The sequence below is a fragment of the Phacochoerus africanus genome, chromosome 1 (genome assembly GCF_016906955.1).
Source record: "Phacochoerus africanus isolate WHEZ1 chromosome 1, ROS_Pafr_v1, whole genome shotgun sequence".
NCBI classification, from domain to species: domain Eukaryota; kingdom Metazoa; phylum Chordata; class Mammalia; order Artiodactyla; family Suidae; genus Phacochoerus; species Phacochoerus africanus.
In genome coordinates, this window is record NC_062544.1 from 90,208,073 (window position 1) to 90,228,168 (window position 20,096).

A 20,096-nucleotide genomic window follows, 5' to 3' on the forward strand; every position below is an offset into this window, starting at 1 on the left:
TTGGAAGATGGAGAAAATGAGCAAGATTGAGTAATTAACTGGTCATTCCTGGAAGAATAAAAAAACTATTTATAAAACCCAAATATAAGGTGAAATACATATATATTTATATGTATATATATATTTTTTTCTTTTTTTCTTTTTAGGGCCACATGGCGGCATATGGAAGTTCCTAGGCTAGGGGTCAAATTGGAGCTGCCAGCCTATGCCACAGCCACAGCAACACCAGAACTGAGCCTCATCTGTGACCTACGCCACAGCTCATGGCAATGTTGGATCCTTATCCTCTGAACGAGGCCAGGGATCGAACTCACATCCCCATGAATACTAGACAGTTTCATTACTGCTGCACCACCATGGGAACTCCAAGGTGAAATGTATTATATCTAGTGACATAATACAGTTGGCATAATAGTTTCTGGATATGGTTTTAGGATATGGTTTTAGCAGAGCCAGCAATTTTCTGGGAGCATTGACATGAACATGAGCTCTGTCTTAAGGAAGCCTGCTTTCCCTAGCTCTAAGGTGGGCTCCTAGAGGGAGGGAGGAAGGTACGAGGGCCTTCTAGAAGGCCTGTGTACAGAAGAACAAATAGCTCCAAACAAGCTGAATATCCTTCAGCATCTGAAAGAAGGGGTCACTGAGAGCCATTTCTCTCAGCACCTCTCAACCTGATTCTGGTGACATACAAGAGGGAAGTACCACTGATGGGGTCGAGGATGCTGTTCCTCAGAAACAAGCTCATATCCTCACAGATCAAATGATACTGGTAGCAGCAAAAGATGTCAATATATTTTGCATAATTTCAATTTTTTTCTCTCTGGCAAGGCTGCTAGTGATTTATCCTGTGAGGAGGCTTTAGATCTCATTGTGTGGCATTTTTCTGCCTCTTTCTGGGGGCAGTAGCTACAGCATGTGGATAGCTGGAGAATCACCCAGTGGACCTTGAAACCATGAGTAAAAGGTCAGTGGGGGAAGAGGCTAATTTTTAAGCATCGTTTCCACAGCTGTGATTTCAGCGCCCCTGGCCTGGTCATGTTCTGTAAGTTCCAGCTACTAAACCTCATGCAAGAATTCCCATTGTGGCTCAGTGGGTTAAGGACCTGAGGTTTTCTCTGTGATGATATGGGTTCAATCCCTGGCCTCACTCAGTGGATTAAGCATCCAGCATTGCCACAAGCTGTGGCATAGATCCCAGATGAAGCTCTATCCAGCATTGCTGTGTATGCAGTGTAGGCCAAAGCGGCAGCTCTGATTTGACTCCAACCTAAAAACTTATATGCCATGAGGGCAGCCATAAAAAGGAAAAAAAAAATGAAAAAAAACCCAAAATACCTCACTCATTCAACCAATATTTATTGCATATATCCTTTGTACCAGGAATTGTGCTAGGCATGGTGCCTACCGCAGGGACAAAATAGACAAGGTTCTTGGCCTGATATGTATTCAAAAATAGAGGCCAGGTAATAAATGGGGAGCATGTATGTGACTAGGAGAATGACAGCATGTGATAAATGCTAAGAAGGGATAAATAGACACAGAATGGGAGGAGGGCCGGCAGGTCAACCCTCTTTCAGTAAGTGTCAGGATAAAAGACTCTAGACGGTGACCTTGACGCTGAGGTCCAAGGACAAGAAGGAGGGAGGCATGCCAAAATCGGGAGTAAGAGAGGAAACTGTAAGTCCCTAAGGGGGAAAAGGAGCCATTCTAGAACCCTGTCAGAAGGCACACGTGGCTATAGCATCAGGCCTATGGGGAGACAGGCAAGGCGTAAGACATGGAAACTGAACATAGCAGGGCCTTGCAGGCCAAGGTAAAGACAACATAGTTAATTCTCAAAGTGCAAAGCAACCATTGGAAGGCTTTAAGCCAGACGGTTGCATGATCTTGTTTGCCTTTTTGAAAGATCCACCTGGTTGCAGCGTGAAGAGTAGATGGTGCCTGTATTATCCTAGTTATCTAAATATTCAGATGCATACCAACATATCAATGTAAACACCCCCAGAGTGATATTAATTTAGGCAAAAGACCCACTATTCACCTCGCCTCCATTTAAGAATAAACACTGTCTTAATGCGTTGCCAAAAGCAGCAAGAGCCACACTTAATATTGTGTGTTAATTTTCTATTTGATGCTTGGGCTCCTCCTTGTGGCTGTCTAGCTGCGAGCTCCTTGGCAATGCCAGCTCACACAGTGATTAGCAATCAGCAACATTTTTTTTAAAACTTACCAGCAACATTTTTTTTAAACTTACCTTTGTTAATAAAAAGTATAAATCCTAAAATATAGGTTTAAAATGTAATTAGCACATTTGAAAAAATAAGTTCATAAAGATACACACTACTATATATAAAAGAGAAACAACAAGGACCTACTATATAGCACAAGGAACTATATTCAATATCTTTATATAAACTATAATGGAAAAAAATATGAAAAGGAATATATATATATATATATATATATATATATATATATATATATCACTGTGCTTTATACCCCAAACTAAGACATTATAAATCAACTATACTTCACTTTAAAAAATAAGCTTATAGGCGTTCCTGCTGTGGCACAGTGGGATGGATGGTTGGCATCTCTGCAGTGCTAGCACATAGGTTTGATCCCCAGCCCAGCACAGTGGGTTAAATAATTCAGTGTTGCTACAGTTGTGACATAGGTTGCAACTGCAGCTCAGATCTGATCTCTGGCTGGGGAACTCCATATGCCTTGGAGTGACAAAAAAGAAAGAAAGAAAAAAAAAAGCTTATAATCAGCTATTACCAGTTTTAGTGCTTATATATATGAACTGCATGGTATATGGTATCGTATGGTTACACTGTCACCAAAACATTCTTGGAACAACAATAGGGTACAAATTAGAGTAAGAAATAAGGTGTTTGCCTCCCCTCAGAAATAACTTTATCAAATAACAGAATGTCTTTAACAAATCTGAAGCAACAGAACAAAAGGAATAAATCATAATGTTTCATCCTCAGAGTAAAAAAAAAAAAAGTGGGGCATGTTTATCTACCATGGAAGATGTGAAAATAAATAATCATTTTCTCCATTCATCACCACATACAGCTGATGACTGACAACTTGAATTGGAGAGAATCCCAATCAGTTGGACATTAGGGACTTTCTAAATGTTGAATTAGAATTAGAGTTCAGAAAATTGCTCTCAGAAGGCACATCCCTTCCAAAAAACAAAAATCTCATTTTCAATCCATTGTGATGTGTAGAAAGCTTTCATGCCACGAGCTACCCCATGCAGCTGTGAGCCAGCAGGAGGAAAGGAACACCTCAGCCCCGGAGAACCGAGATGTCTTACTTGAGGATGGAGCTAAACTTTTACCATTTTATTCTCTGTGTCTCTTTTCTTAGCTCTACTTATTATTCCTAATGTATTTCAGGCGTGTTTAGAATTTCCAAGTAGAGGCACTTGGGCTGGTGTATAATGAAAAATGCCATGAACTCTATGGGGCCAGTCAGCCAGCAGGTATTCATGGCAATGGCACCAGCCCTTGCACAGGTAGAAATATTGTGATGGGGCTTATTTGAAGCCTAAAAATGTCTTCAAAGCTTGAATGACTATTCAAAGTAGAAAACCACGTTCAACTTCCACCAACGTCACATTCCTTACACACAGCTGACACAGCCCATTGGACTGCCCTGAGAATTCCTGTAGAAAATTGCACCTAGGAGTTCCCTTCGTGGCGCAGTGGTTAACGAATCTGACTAGGAACCATGAGGTTGCGGGTTCAGTCCCTGCCCTTGCTCAATGGGTTAACAATCCGGCGTTGCCATGAGCTGTGGTGTAGGTTGCAGACGCGGCTCGGATCCCGCGTTGCTGTGGCTCTGGTGTAGGCTGGCAGCTACAGCTCCGATTAGACCCCTAGCCTGGGAACCTCCATATGCCGCAAGTGCGGCCCTAAAAAGAAATAGCAAAAAGACAAAAAAGAAAAAGAAAAAAGAAAAGAAAATTGTACCTAATGCCAGAGACCTGCTTTGGAATAGCAATAAGGCAGAAAACTGCCACACAATTCTCTTCCTGGTCACAACTCAGAGGGTGGGAGTAACAGAAAGAAATTTATTAGTGCCTGCAGTTTCTTGCAAATGAGTAACCATAATATTGGAAACGTCGATTAGTACCTCACGATGCAATATTGCTTTATGATGTATGAAAAAGGGAGCATTTCAGTCATTTTGCTGTTTCTGTCAAAAGAGTAATAGCTCGCTAAAATCTGGAAATCGATTTGGTGTAGAGTTAGTTTACATAACAAATTCATAAAATGCAAAAATGTTTGCCACAAAAATAAAATAAAAGAGAACATGGAAATACTCGAGTGAAAAATGAATGTGTTATATCTGAAATGCATGATAATTTAAATTTATTGAAAATATGAATTAAGATACAAATGGCTGCAGATGACCTGACTAAAAAGTGGATTTTAAATCCCCTGAATAAAGATGCGCGAAAGGATATAGAGAGTTCCTGTTGTGGCTCACGGAGTTAAGAAACCAATATAGTGTCCATGAGGATGCAGTTTCATCCCTGGCCTTAACTCAGTGAGTTAAGGATTGGGCATTGCCACAGACTGCTGCTTAGGTCACAGATGTAGCTCAGATCTTGCATTGCTGTGGCTGTGGTGTAGGCCAGCAGCTGCAGCTCGGATTCAACCCTTGCCTGGGAACTTCTGTATGCCACAGGTGCAGCTATAAAAAGACAAAAAAAAAAAGGATATAAAAGTTCTAAAGGGAGTGGAAAATATAGTATCACATGTGGAGTGTTGTAAACATGATCCCAACATAGTTTAGGAGATCAATCAGGACCCTTCCAGTGTCAATGACAGGAACTCAACTGAAACTAGTGCAACTACAGATTTTTTCATAAATATAGGATGCAAGAATGAAAAGGGCTACAGAGAATCAAAAGTTGTTCTGTCTCTCTTGCTTCTCTCTTTTCTGCTCTGCTATTCTTACTTCTTCTTCTGTTGTAGCATGGTTCAAGGTTGGAAGGAAATAACTACAGACATTCCTGGTCTTGGGGACCCCAGAAAACAAATAGCATTTTTATCTCATAATGTCCTATATTGAAGCTACAGAAAAGTCTCCATGGTGCCAGTTAGGAGCACTAACCCCCGCACCAATCCCCAAAGCCTGGGTGATAGGGTGTTAGAGTGGCTAGTCCTGGTTCCTATGTAGCCCAGTTGTGGGTGATGGAGGTGCAAGAGGCAGGGGACAGGAAGCTGTGACCTGGAGCCATTCTATACACAGACACTCAAAGGAAGGTGCTGTTGCTAGAAGAAGGAGGTCGAGGGGAGAAAAGGAGTAGTTAAGCCAAAAAAAAAAAAAGAAGAGAGAGAGAAAGAAAGAAGGAAAAAAAAAAAAAGGAAAGATGTCCATTGCATCTGCAGTGCCATTGGGTGAATTGATCACCAACTGTATAAAATTGGTTATAATGTATAGAAGAAAAGTGTAGGAGGAACTATAGGAAGGCAAACTTTGTTTCAAATAGACAAAGAACTTTCTAGTAATTTGAGGACATCAAATATGCCATAGGTTACACTTCATTGTGTAGTGATGCTGCTACAAAGGTATTCAGTCCTCATCTTGAAGACAATTAGGCTGAGATGTTGCCATGGAAAAGCAAGTTTCAGATAGTGAGACCAAACAACAATAAGGTGGAAGATGAACCAACCAACAATAACTTTAAACACTGATGATCCTGCAAATTATATATTGATGAGGATGAGATTTATACTCAAGGACATTGCTGGCTATTAGGCTTTTTTGTTCCTGGAGCTGACCTAGTGGAAGTCACCAACCAGTGGTCTATAAGCTATACTAGGCCCATCTAGTTTTTTTTTTTTTTTTTTTGCTTGTATCTCTTTTTTTAAAAATTGAGGTATATTTGATTTACAATGTTGTATTAGTTTCAGGTGTACAGCAAAGTGAATAAGTTACACATATATATTTACTTCAGATTCCTTTCCCTTAAAAAGTTATTAGCAAATTATTTACTATTACAAAATATTGAGTAGAGTTCCCTGTGCTATACAGTAGGTCCTTACTCTTATCTATTTTATATATAGTACTATGTATTTATTAATCTTAAACTCTAATTTATCCCCTCTGTCTTTCTCCTTTGGGAACCATAAGTTTTGTTTTCTATGTCTGAATCTATTTCTGTTTTGTAGATAAGTTCATTTGTATCATTTTTTAGATGCCACATATAAGTGGTATCATATGATATTAGTCTTTTTCTGATTTAATTTCACTTAGCATGATAATCTCTATGTCCATCCACGTTGTGGCAAATGGCAATATTTTGTTATTTTTATGGCTTAATAATATTCCATTCTATATATGTACCACAATTTCTTTATCCATTCATCTGTTGATGGACATTCAAGTTGCCTGCAATGTCTTGGCTATTGTAAATTGTGCTTCAGTGAATATTGGAGTGCTCGTATATTTTCACATTATGATTGTATCCAGATATGTACCCACGAGTGGGATTACAGGATCACTTAGTAGCTCTACTTTTAGTTTTTGAAGGAATCTTCAAACTGTTTGCCATAGTGACTACACCAATTTACATTCCCTCCAACAGTGCAGGAGGGTTCTTTGTCCTCCACACCATTTCCACCTAGCATTTTTAAATATTTAAATTAATTAACAACACTTCAAACTCTTAGAAAATCCATATAAAATTTGTGTTTTCCCTCTGTTGAAAACAAATGAGATCTGTTTTAGCTGGAGCCACAAGCAACCGCACCCTCCATACAAGGCTCACACACTCCCAATATTCAGCTCACCTCACTTATTTACACGGCCTCTCTTTTCTCCTTTTTTTAAAATAAGTTTTATTGGAGTATAGTTGACTTAGAGTGTTGTGTTAGTTTCAGGTGTACAGCAAAGTGAATCGGAAATACATAAACATATATCCATTCTTTTTCAGATTCTTTTCCCATATACCTTATTACAGAACATTGAGTAAATTTCCCTGTGCTATACAGTAGATCCTTGTTAGTTATCTCTTTTATATATAATAGTGTGTATATGTTAATCCCAACCTCCTAACTTATCCCTCTACCTCATTTTCCCTTTGGTAATCATAAATTTGATTTTGAAATCTTTTAGTCTATTTCTGTTTTCTGAATAAGTTCTTTTGTGTCATTTTTATTAAATTCAACATGTTAATGATCTCATATGATATTTGTCTTTCTCTGTCTGACTTACTTAGAACAATCATCTCTAGGTCCATCCATGTTGCAGCAAATGGTGTTATTTCATTCTTCTATGGTTGAGTAATATTCCATCGTATACATATACCACATCTTTACCCATTCATATGTCAACGGACATTCAGCTGTTGTAAATAGTACTGCAGTGCATACTGGGGTGGATTTTTTTTTTTGTCTTTTTGCCATTTCTTGGGCCACTCCCGCAGCATATGGAGGTTCCCAGCCTAGGGGTCAAATCGAAACTGTAGCCTCTGGCCTACTCCAGAGCCACAGCAACGCGGGATCAGAGCCGTGTCTGCAGCCTACACCACAGCCCACGGTAACGCCGGATCGTTAACCTACTGAGCAAGGGCAGGGATCAAACCCACAACCTCATGGTTCCCAGTCGGATCCGTTAACCACTGTGCCACGATGGGAACTCCTGGGGTGGATCTTTTTGAATTATGATTTTCTCTGGAAAATCTTTGCATAAACCAAAGTGAACACTGTTCTTCACTCAGTCTCTATCATATGGATCTAGACTCCATCTACCACAATCACACACTTAACAATTACTGCAAAATAACAATAATATTAAGGAAGGAGAATAAGAAATAGGGGGTAATCTCCTTTTGTGTTCTCTCTGTGCTAGCTAAGCATTGTGTTAGGGCTGTGATAGCCTGTATTAATCAGTATAAACAAAGCTTTCACTTCAGTAACAAATTATTCCCAATCCCAGCAGCCTAAAACAGAAAAGTTCATTTCTTATACATATTTTCTATCTAATAGAGATCAGTAGGGGATTCTAATCCACGTGGTTGCTCAAGCATCTGGACTAAACAAGGCTCTACCACAATTATGGTTTCTTTTTTGATCTTCTCAGGAACTTACTAAATATTTTTTGACTTGATTCCTCAAAAGTTTCTGGACTAACATCTCTAGCCATAGTTCTTCATGAAGTATTTTTTTCTGAAAATATTCTGTTTTCCAGTCTTTTTTTATGGAACAAAAATTTTATTAGAATATGATCTGCTTTTCCAGGTATAGCAGATGACAATGTTGCCAAACACTCTGCCACTATGTAACATGGATTGCCATTCACCTGGCCTTTAATATCATTATCCTTACTGCCTTTTGCCCAACCATGAAGCAAATACTAAATATTTTATGTTTTTGTGATAGCATCCTACTTCCTATAAGACTCATGTTATTTATAATAGCCTAAGCTTATGCTGCCATCCAGATCCTCTTTATCTTGACATTATACAAGCTTATTTCTCATTTATGCTACCTATCTAATTATAGTAGCCAGGGCTCTGCTCCACACAATCACTTGGGAACCCAGGCTGACAGAAGCTCTACCATCTTGTAGCTATGGCACCTGTAACATGCTACCTTCTCAGTTGCCACTGAAGGGGAAGAAAGAGATTAGCAAATGACTCATCAACTTTTTAATGCCTCATTTCAGAAGGGACCCACAGTACTTTCACATTTTGTTATCCAGAAATAGTCACATGATCCACCTAACTACAAGGGTTGTTGGGAAATGTATGAGAACAGATAGAAGGTTTGATGAGCATCAGTCTCTCTGCCTCATTATCCCTTTTGATGCTTACCAAAATTCTCTGAGGTAGCTATTATTATCCCCACTCTACAGATGAAGAAAGTGAGATTTAAAGTTGAAAGAATTATCCAAAGACAGAGCTAGCAAGTGGAAGATGCAGGACTGAGATTCCCAAATGATAGAACTAGGCAGAGGAACTGCAACCAAAACATACTACCTATATCTTTTAAATACATCTCAATGTATTCACATTTATCAAAAATTCATGATTCGTCACACAGATGTCCAAACATCACTACCGTAGTGTGATTTTGCACAACTTGTGACTTCAGTCTCAGGAAGTTTATGAATTTGAGAATAAGAAATCATCACCTGAACCTCAGTTTATTTTCCTGTGATTAGAGAAAGGGGACTAGTCATGCCCAAAACTCAACCACCTCAAGATACTTGTGATTCAATCCCAAGTCCAACTCGAAATTGATTTAAAACTCAGACAGCAGTCTTCCAACAGTGCTGCTTCTTTACCCACAGAATTGTGATGGCTAGAGTGACACTGAGAGAGGGGTGATCGATGTCAGCAATGCTTCTTTGTATTCATTAGAAAGCTTTGAAATGTTTTATTTCTCCTTCTCTTCCAGGGTTAGAACCTTGATATTACTTCCAAGTGAGATCCCCTAGATAAGAAAAGTTAAATGTCCAGTGTTTCAACCCATTTTAAAATTGAGCATCAGAAAAGATGGCAAAGAATTTTTCCTCCCAAGGAAAATTAATTTTATGCAATAGAAGCGGATCACAACAAGCAGCCTGCCAATGACCCCTTGAAAAATGAGTATAGGGCAGGGGTCAGAAAACTAAGGCCTACCTGCCAAATGCAGGCTCACCCATTCATTTGCATATTTTCAGTGCCCCATTTCATTACCTGCCCTCCCAGGAGGTCCTCCATCAACTCAAAGCAAGTTGTGTAAGACACAGAAGTTCCTGATTGTTGATACCACACTGGTACCAAGAGCAGACTTATCAAGGCCACTTCTGAATCCTACTGAACTCTGCTGCTTTTAGCTCATGCACCACTTCTGAGTCAGTCTAAGCCACCTACTGGATTATTACAAAACCTCCTACTCAGACTCCCAGTTTAGTCTTTTCTCTACAAGGCAGCCAGGATGACTCCTCTACAATGTAAGCAAGTCTTTCCTCTACTAGAAAATATCCTCCAGGACAGGTCTGTTTGCCCACTTCTTGCCCACTTGTCCCCAGTGCCTGCAACAGTGACCATCACAGAGCAGGTGCTCAAGTATTTCTTTAATAAATGTACAGACACATTATTTAAGTGCTTAGTGCAACACCTGATTTGTAGCAAACTTTGTTGTATAGTAGAAATTATAACATTGTAAATCAACTATATTACCATTAAACTTTTAAAAAGGGAAAAAAGAAGTTAAAAAGCCCCAAAGATACCTGATTCATAGTAGATATTAAATAAATGGAAGCTATTCTTTTTTTTTCTTTTTTAGGGCCCAGCTTGTGGCATATGGAAGTTCCCAGGCTAGGGGTCAAATTGGAGCTGCAGCTCCTGGCCCACAGCGCAGCCGTAGCAACACAGGATCCAAGCTGCATCTGTGACCTACATAGCAGCTTGTGGCAACACTGGATCCTTAACCCACTGAGTGAGGCCAGGGATCAGACTTGCATCCTCAGAAAGACAGTGTCAGGTCCTTAACCTGCTGAGCCACAATAGTAATTCCTGAAGCTATTCTTATGTATTAGGATTATTAGTGCATTCTGACTGAAGATCCCTGTTCATTCTGGGGAGAGGTGCATGTTCTTATCTAAAGATCTGCCTTCAAAGACAAAGGGAAAAATGGACCTTCTCAATGTACACCTTATCGGAAGAAAGACTCTAAAAGGAGATACTAAACTGGGCAGCTGGCTATGACTAGACCATTAACCTCACAAATACAGTATTATTAAGCCTGGGTAAAATAGAATTTGCTATTCAATACTGTAGCTATTAACCTCACATAGCTATTGAAATTTGTTAATTAAAAGTAAATAAAATTTAAAACTCAGCTCCTCCGATTATTTCACGAGCTCCGTAGCCGTCACATGTGGCTGGTGGCTATCACATTAGACAGAGTAAATCTAGAACTTTCATTAAAAGTTCTATTAGCACAGAACTAGAGTTGCACAAACGTACTTCTGTGGGAATATTGTGTTCTGACTGGATTTCCCTAGTGGGGACCACAGAGCCAAGCCGTCTCCTATGTTCATGGGACAGCTTCCCTTGAATAGTACCATTGTTGCTCATCCTGAAAGGGGCAAATCTTGAAAAAGGAAAGGAGGATGTGAGATATTAGTTTAAGAATTTAGGGAGTTATGTGGTGGCTCAGCAGGTTAGCAATCTGGCCTTGTCACTGCAATGAGATACTCATTGAGGACACCTAATACCTGATGGATACCTCACCTGAGAAACCTAGGATCCTATATACATAGGAAAAGCAAAAGCCAGAGGAACCCCACTGATCTTTTTTTTTTTTTTTTTTGCTTTTTGCTTTTTAGGGTGGCACCTGCAGCACATGGAGGTTCCCAGGCCAGGGGGCAATTCGGAGCTGCAGCTGCCAGCCATAGCCACAGCCACAGCAACACCAGATCCTTAACCCATTGAGCAAGGCCAGGGATCGAACCCATATCCTCACAAATCCTAGTCAGGTTCATTATCGCTGACCCACAACAGGAACTCTCCATTGACTTTTAATATATTTTCACTTACAAGCACAGGCTGGAGAAATCTGGACAAAAACAAGGAACATGCTTATACTTAAGAATGGTCTGATGAAAGAGGTCAACCAGGGACTCTAAAAGATAGGAACTAAAGCATGACTTACCACCACTACCATTCTGGATGGCTGAAGATTGCAAACTAGATGAGCTATTTTGTTCTTTTGAGATAGGGAAACAAGCGGTGCTTTTCAAGCCAACTCTTGAAGCCAATCTTGAGTTGTCCACAAAGAATCACAAGCATGATGCTCTTTGAAATGCCAGCCACAAAAGCTCATGGAAATGCAAACCTCACAGGTAGAACAGAGGAAAGGACTTCGTGTTTGTAGTTGGCTTTTCAGCCACACATACACTACCCTCACCATTAAAAATAAAACAAACCACACAGAATGTATTTGCAAGCACCTGACCAGTCTGAACAATTCTGAGAGAATTTGAGCCAAAAGGAAGACAAGGAACCACTCTCCACAAAGGATAAATATCCGCCCCATAATTTATGGAGAATGCAAGTCATCCAAGCAGCAGTCTATGGCATTGACTGTCATTTCACCTAATTAAATAGCGATACAAGCCTCAGAATGGCACGTCTCCTGCCAGCTGACCCCATTCCCATGACCTTCCCTTCTATTCCACAGAGTCAGAGGAACATGATACTTGAGAAAGACACTGCATTTTAACCTAGAGAAAAATATGAATTTATACCTGAAGGGGGTTAGATGGGGAGGGCTTTCTCCTTGATTAGTTTGTGCTCTTGAAGCCTCTGTGATTGCTGTGCTTGAGAGACTTAGGTAGGCTTAGTTTAAAAAAAAAAATCAGGCATTCCATTTGTGGCTCAGTGGGTTAAGAACTTGAGTATACATGAGGATGAGGGTTCATTCCCTGCCTTGCTCAGGGGGTTAAGGATCCCTCGTTGCCATGAGCTCAGGTGTAGGTTGCAGAAGCAGCTTAGATTCTGCACTGCTGTGGCTGTGGTGGAGGCCGGCAGCTGCAACTCTGATTCGACTCCTAGCCTGGGAACTTCCATATGCTATAAGTGTTGCCCTAAAAAGAAAAAATAAAAATAAAAATAAATTTTAAAAAATCAGAGGGCAGTCAACCTCTTGGCTTTTTTTTTTTTAATTGTCATGCAGCTAAATTTTGCATGCAATGTGTGTCACTGTTTACGCTGTTTTTTAAGAAATTCCAAAGTCCAGCATTCCCTGCACTTTTTTTTTGCTACAAAATCTTGACTCTTGAACAATGTTGACTATCCTGAGATTTCTCTGGAAGCTAGAGTTGTGACCTTAAGATTAGGCTGAGTAGGTCTTAGGAGATATGAAAGTGAAGACTTTTTTCTCTTTTTTCATGTTTTTTAAACATTTTCTTAATTTTAAAAATATCTTTTCTTTTTAAAACTTTTAAAATTATTGTTAATAGTATAGTTGATTTGTAATGTGTTAGTTTCAGGTGTAGAGCACAGTGATTCAGTCATACATACACATATTTTTTTTTCAGATTCTTTTCCCTTATAGGTTATTAGAAAATATTGAGTAGAGTTCCCTGTGCTGTATAGCAGGCCTTTGTTGGTTATCTATTTTATATATAGTCATGTGTGTATGTTGATCCCAAACAGTGGGAAGTTTCATGCTGGCTTATCTCACCTATCCATGGAGCCCGTGGATGATGAGTACATGTTGGATCTACTTTCAGTGAACCTGCATCATCTCTGATCTTGCCCTCTTTTCTTTCCCACCATAACCTCCTCCTCGGTCTAATTTTATAGCTATATCATGGGCTTTTAAAATATTTTATTAAGTTGTATTAAACATAAAAGGGGATTTGTTTTTATTACATGTATAACATAGAATATTTTCATGCATCCTCCTGGTCCATACCTTCCCCTCAAAGGTAACCACTGTCCTGACTTGAATTGCTGTGTATGAGTTTTGCCTGTTCATGAACATCATATGAGTGGAGTCACACAGTATATACCATGTACACTGTTATTTCCTTCATTCACCATTATAACTGCAAGATGATCATTGCACTCTTCCTTATACTCCACTGGATTAATGTACAACAGTTTATTTGGAGGCATTCTACTGCCAAAGATCCATTATACTGCTGATGGAGCCCTCAGCCTTCTTTTTTCCTCTACTTGTTATCCTCCCCAGATGTCAGTACTATCCCTAAAGCAGACAGCCAGATCCTTATAGAATCCATGAGCCATCCCAGGCTCCATAAGGTGAGTACAAGGAAATAAATGCAAGCCTTTGAAGCCCTGTCCTAGAGGAGATTTCAGGTCCTTTAGAGTCTTCTAAGTGAAACAACCAAAAAAATCAATAACAGTAAGTATGTCCTTGCTAATGTTGACCCATTCAAAGTTTATATATTTAATTAATGGATTTTTTTATTATTTATTTTTTTGTCTTTTTGCCATTTCTTGGGCCGCTCCTGTGGCATATGGAAGTTCCCAGGCTAGGGGTCTAATCGGAGCTGAAGCCGCTGGCCTACACCAGGGCCACAGCAACGCTAGATCCGAGCCGCGTCTGCAACCTACACCACAGCTCACGGCAATGCCAGATCGTTAACCCACTGAGCAAGGGCAGGGACTGAACCCGCAACCTCATGTTTCCTAGTCGGATTCGTTAACCACTGTGCCACTACAGGAACTCCCAATTAATGGATTTTTTTTCAGCACCTATTGTATGCCAGGTAATTATTTAGGTCTTAAGGAAGGAAGCATTGAGTAAGACAATTAAGGATTTCATTCTTCTGCAGCTACTCTTCAAAATATCAGATGGTGATAAAAGCTACAGAGAAAATTACATTAGGGCAAAAAATTGTCCAGAAAAATATTCTCTTGGGAGATCATGGAATGACAAGAGGGTTGGGGAAAGCCATAAGGAGGAAGCATATACTAGGCTGTCAGGGGAACTAGATCAAGGCTTCAAGCCTCCTAAGAATGAATTTGGCATTCTTAAAGAGTAGAAGGTAGGCTCATGAAGCAAGCATGTAGTGGGCAACAAAAAAGCAACAGAAGATCAAGGCAGTAAGCAGAGACTGGGTTGTATGTGACTTCGTGGTAAACAGTATAGATTTTATTCTAAGTGTGATGGAAGGCCATTAGGGGACTTTAAGCCAAAGAGCACTGCATTGGAAATCGAGTGAAAAATGGTTTAAAAAGGATCAGGAGCAGAAGCAAAATACCAAAGAAGAGGCCACTTCCCTCAGTGATAGATGATGGTATCATAAAATACGGTGGCAGCAAAGAAGGCAAAGAAGTGGACAGAATTCAATGTGTTTTGGAGAGAATCAATAAAATGTGTTGCAGGAAAGATGCTAAACAAGTTTCTGTCTTCTTACTATGTCTTACTCAAGACCCCTTCTATATGTTAGGATGGTGGATGGGAAAGAAAATTCTGCTTCACAGGATTCATTTCCATTGGCCCGTGGTGTGCAGGAAGTACTCCACGTACACATTTTCACTTGGCTCTTACAACAAACCTATAAGGGAAGGAAGCAGACTTAGCAAGTTCAAGTTCACAAGTTAAAAGCTCAGGATTTAAAGATCATAATGGACTAATCTGAGGATACAAATTAGTACCTTCCAATTCTAAGACTTGTGGCCATCCTTTTGGCATCTGGCCTCCCACATTGTCTTCCTAAGATATTCACTCCAGTGATCATAATAAATCTTTACTTTATGAATACTTTCTCTTTACCAGACAATGTAGTGATTCATGACATAAATCATCTCTTTCAAGCATACAATGTAAGTGCCATGATTGCCATCTTTATAGTCTGAGTTAAATTTTCAAAGCTGTCACGGCTCTTGGGTGCTGAAACTGGAATTTCAGCCAAGGCAAACTCACTCCAAAGCTCATTTTCCCAGTCATAACACTAAATTACCATAGAAAGATTAAGTAGAATCTGTTGAAAAGCCCATTTGCATAGCACAGGGAACTATATTCAATATCCTGTGATAAAACATAATGGAAAAAGAGTTTGAAAAAAGTATATATATGTATTACTGAGTCACTTTTCTGTACAGCAGAAATTAACACAACACTGTAAATTAACTATACTTCAATACAATTTTAAAAGTAAAAGTTTTTTAAATTTTTAAAAAGCCAGTTTTCCACCTCCAATGCTAAATATCTTAAAATAATTTCAAATACAAATATCCTCAGAAATCTTTAACATCATACTGAAAAAATAAATACACACACATTCTTGACATTTTCTCCTCACCCACGATATTCATTAAAGAATCTATTTCTCAGCTTCTTCCCTAAGCCTCTGAAAAGTGTTCACAATGTGAGATCTGGTGATGTGTCCTTTTACCATTTGATCCCTAGCAACATCTATCTAAAGCCACCAGTGTAATTAAAGACACGTCAAAACATGAGGGCTGTCAGCAGGGTTGACTTTATCATTTGCTCAGAAAATATAAAGTATCCATTATAGAGCCAGCACTTTATTATTATAAACATTTCTTGAAGACAAATAAGTGAACAACAGACACAGTAACTCCTCCAAATGAAAGCATCTATTTGTGAGATCTTTTTCAAGATGCCTCCTATTATTTAACCAACTACACACTTAACTTAAAAAAAAAAAGCCCAATTTAGAAAGCTTTCTGATTAAATTTTTCTTTTGGTTTCGTAAATCCTGCATCTGCTATTTAAATGCATTCTATTAAATTATGTACCATTTTCCAAAACCAGACAAAAATACCATGAAAAGAGAAAATGACAGGCCAATGTCACTGATGACTATAGATGCAAAACTCTTCAACAAAAACTAGCAAACTGAACCCAACAGTACATTAAAAGGATTGTACATCATGATCAAGTGAGATTTACCCTAGGGATGCAAAGATTCTTCAATAACCACAAATCAATCAGTGTGATACAATACAATGTGAAGAATAAAAATCATATGATCATCTCAATAGATGCAGAAAAAGCTTCTGACAAAATTCAACACCAATACATGATAAAAACTCTCCAGAATGTAGGCATAGAGGGAAACTACTTCAACATTATAAAGGCCATATATGAAAAACCACAGCTAATATCACTCCACTAAGCTGAAAGCATTTCCAGTAAGATCAGGATCAAGACAAGGATGTCCACTCTCACCACTTTTATTCAACATAGTTTTGGAAGTCCTAGCCACAGCAATCAAAGAAGAAAAAGAAAGAAAAGGAATCCAAATTGGAAAAGAGGAAGTAAAACTGTCACTGTTTGAAGATGGCATGATACTATACATAGAAAATCCTTAAAATGCTACCAGAAAACTACTAGAGCTCATCAATGAATTTGGTAAATTTGCAGGATACAAAATTAAAATACAGAAATCTCTTGCATTTCTATAAACTAACAATGAAAGATTGGAAAGAGAGATGGAGGAAAGAATCCCATTTACCACTGCATCAAAAAGAATAAAATACCTAGGAATAATACCTAATAATACCTAGGAGGCAAAATACCTGTATCCTGAAAACTATAAGAAATTGATGAAGGAAATCAAAGATGACATAAACAGATGGAAAGATATACCATGTTCTTGGGTTGGAAGAATCAATATTGTCAAAATGAGTATGCTACCCAAGGCAATCTTCAGATTCAGTGTAATCCCTAACAAATTACCAGTGGCCTTTTCCACAGAATTATAACAAAACAAAACAAAATTTAAATTTCTATGGAAACACCAAAGACCCTGAATATCCAAAGAAATCTTGAAAAAGAAAAATGGAACTGGAGAAATCAGGCTTTCTGACTTCAGACTATACTACCAAGCTACAGTCATCAAAACAGTACTATACTAGCACAAAAACAGAACTATAGATCAATGGAACAGGATAGAAAGCCCGCAAATAAAACCATGCACCTATGGTCAACTTATCTATGACAAAGGACACAAGAATATACAATAAAGACAATCTCTTCAATAAGTAGTGCTGAGAAAACTGAACAACTGCATGTAAAAGAATGAAATGAGAACATTCTCTAACACCATACACACACACACAAAAAAAAAAAACTCAAAAAAGATTAAGGGCCTAAATATAAGACCTGATACTATAAAACTCCTAGAGGAAAACAAAGGCAGAACACTCTTTGACATGAATCACAGCACTATCTTGTTGGATGCACCTCCTAGGGTAATGAAAATAACAAATGAAAATAAACAAATGGGACCTAATTAAACTTAAAAGCTTTTGCATAGCAAAGGAAACCATAAACAAAATGAAAAGACAACCCACGGAATGGGAGAAAAGTCTTTGCAAACAAAGCAACTGACAAGGGATTAATCTCCAAAATAGAAAAACATCACATGCAGCTTTATATCAAAAACCAAATAACCCAATCAAAAAATGGTCAGAAGATGGAAATAGACATTTCTCCAAAGAAGACAAAAAGATGATCAAAAAGCACATGAAAAGATGCACAACATCACTAATTATTAGAGAAATACACATCAAAACTACAACAAGAATCACCTCACACCAGTCAGAATGGCCATCTTCAAAAACTCTACAAACAGTATATGCTGGAGAGGGTGTGAAGGAAAGGGAACTGTCATACACCATTGGTGGGAATGTAAATTACTACAACCACCATGGAAAACAGCATGAAGTTTCCTCAAAAAACTGAAAACAGAACTGCTTTATAGTCTAGCAATCCTACTCCTGGTCATATATCTGGAGAAAACTATAATATACCCCTATGTTCATTGCAGCACTATTTACAATAGCCAAGACATGGAAGAAACCTAAATGTCCATCAACAGAGGAATGGATAAAAATGTGGTATATATATAGTGGAATATTACTCAGCCATAAAAAGCAAATGAAATAATGCCATTTGCAACAATGTGGATGGACCTAGATATTACCATACTAAGTGAAGGAAGTCAGACAGAGAAAGGAAAATATCATATGATATCACTTATATGTGGAATCTTAAAAAATGATACAAATGAACTTATTTACAAAATAGAAACAGACTGGAAACACAGTGAGGAAGGAAAAATTAGGAGGTTGGGATTAACATATACACGTTACCATACATAAAATAGATAAGTAACAAGGACCTACTGTATAGTACAGGGAAATCTACCTGAGGTGCTGAAATAACCTATAAGGTAAAAGAATCTGAAAAAGAATAGATATATGTATTTGTATAAAACTATATCACTTTGGGAGTTCCTGTTGTGGTGCAGGGGAAAAGAATCTGACTAGGAACCATGAGGTTGCAGGTTTGATCCCTGGCGTTGCTTGGTGGGTTAAGGATCCGGCATTGCCCTGAGCTGTGGTATAGGTCGCAGACATGACTTGGATCTAGTGTTGCTGTTGCTGTGGTGTAGACCAGCAGCTACAGCTCCAATTAGACTCCAAGCCTGGGAACCTCCATATGCCACAGGTGTGGCCCTAAAAAGACAAAAGCAAAAAAGAAAAAAAAAACTGTATCACTTTGCTGTACACATGAAACTAAACATTGAAAGTCAACTATACTCCAATAAAAATTTAAAATAAATAAATAACCAAATTATATACCATTTAGAGTTAGAAAAGATATCTAGGACCATGGCCTCAGGTGACAGATGGAGAAGCTTAGTTCTACAGAGTTACTATGTTCCTGGTTATCCCATTAAGTTAATGACAAGGCCCTGGCCTCTGACTTCCACCACACTGACAATATTTTACCATACCTCTTTACCTTTACCCCAATTAAAACAAACAAAAAAGTCTAGAAACTCAGTCTATATTTATCTGAATAGCCCTATATGTAATCATACAGGGATCTGTATAAGCAGATTTTCACATACTTTAGATTTGGGTAAACTCTTCCAGATCCAGTTCAACTCCCTCAGACAGAATGAATCACTCTGTCACTCTGTTCCCAGAAAGTCATTCCCATTTCTCAACTATAGTAGTTATCATACTGTATTCCAATTTATCTGTTTAAAGTGTGCCTCCTCGCCAAGACTGAGCTCATCTAAGCAGAGACGGTGCCTTAACCCACACTGTGAACATCAGTACCCTGCATAAAATATGCATTTAGCAAAAGTTTCTATGACTGAATGTGTTGTGGGGTCAATCAGTTATTAGAGGTCACCTTGGCCACTCCTTGAGCTCAAAAACATGGAACAGTTGACTTATTGCTGCCATTCAAAAATATCTTTATAAACGGGGGTGAGGGAAGGGTGGATAGGGAGTTTGGGCTTAGCAGATATAAACTATTACACATAGAATGGATAAACAACAAAGCCCTACTGTATAGCACAGGGAACGCTATTCAATATCCTGTGATAAACCATAATGCAAATTATATTATATATATATATATGTATATATGATCCCCTTTTCTGTACAGTAGAAACTAACAACATTATAAATTAAAAAAAAAAAAACCTTTGTTAAAATGAGTCTGAAATAAAGCAGAGCAGACAGTTGAAGAGATTATTCTGGGTGGGAAAGGGGAGGAGACTGTATCAGTCTTGCTCCAATTGGGAAATTGAGAGACAGTAATTGAACA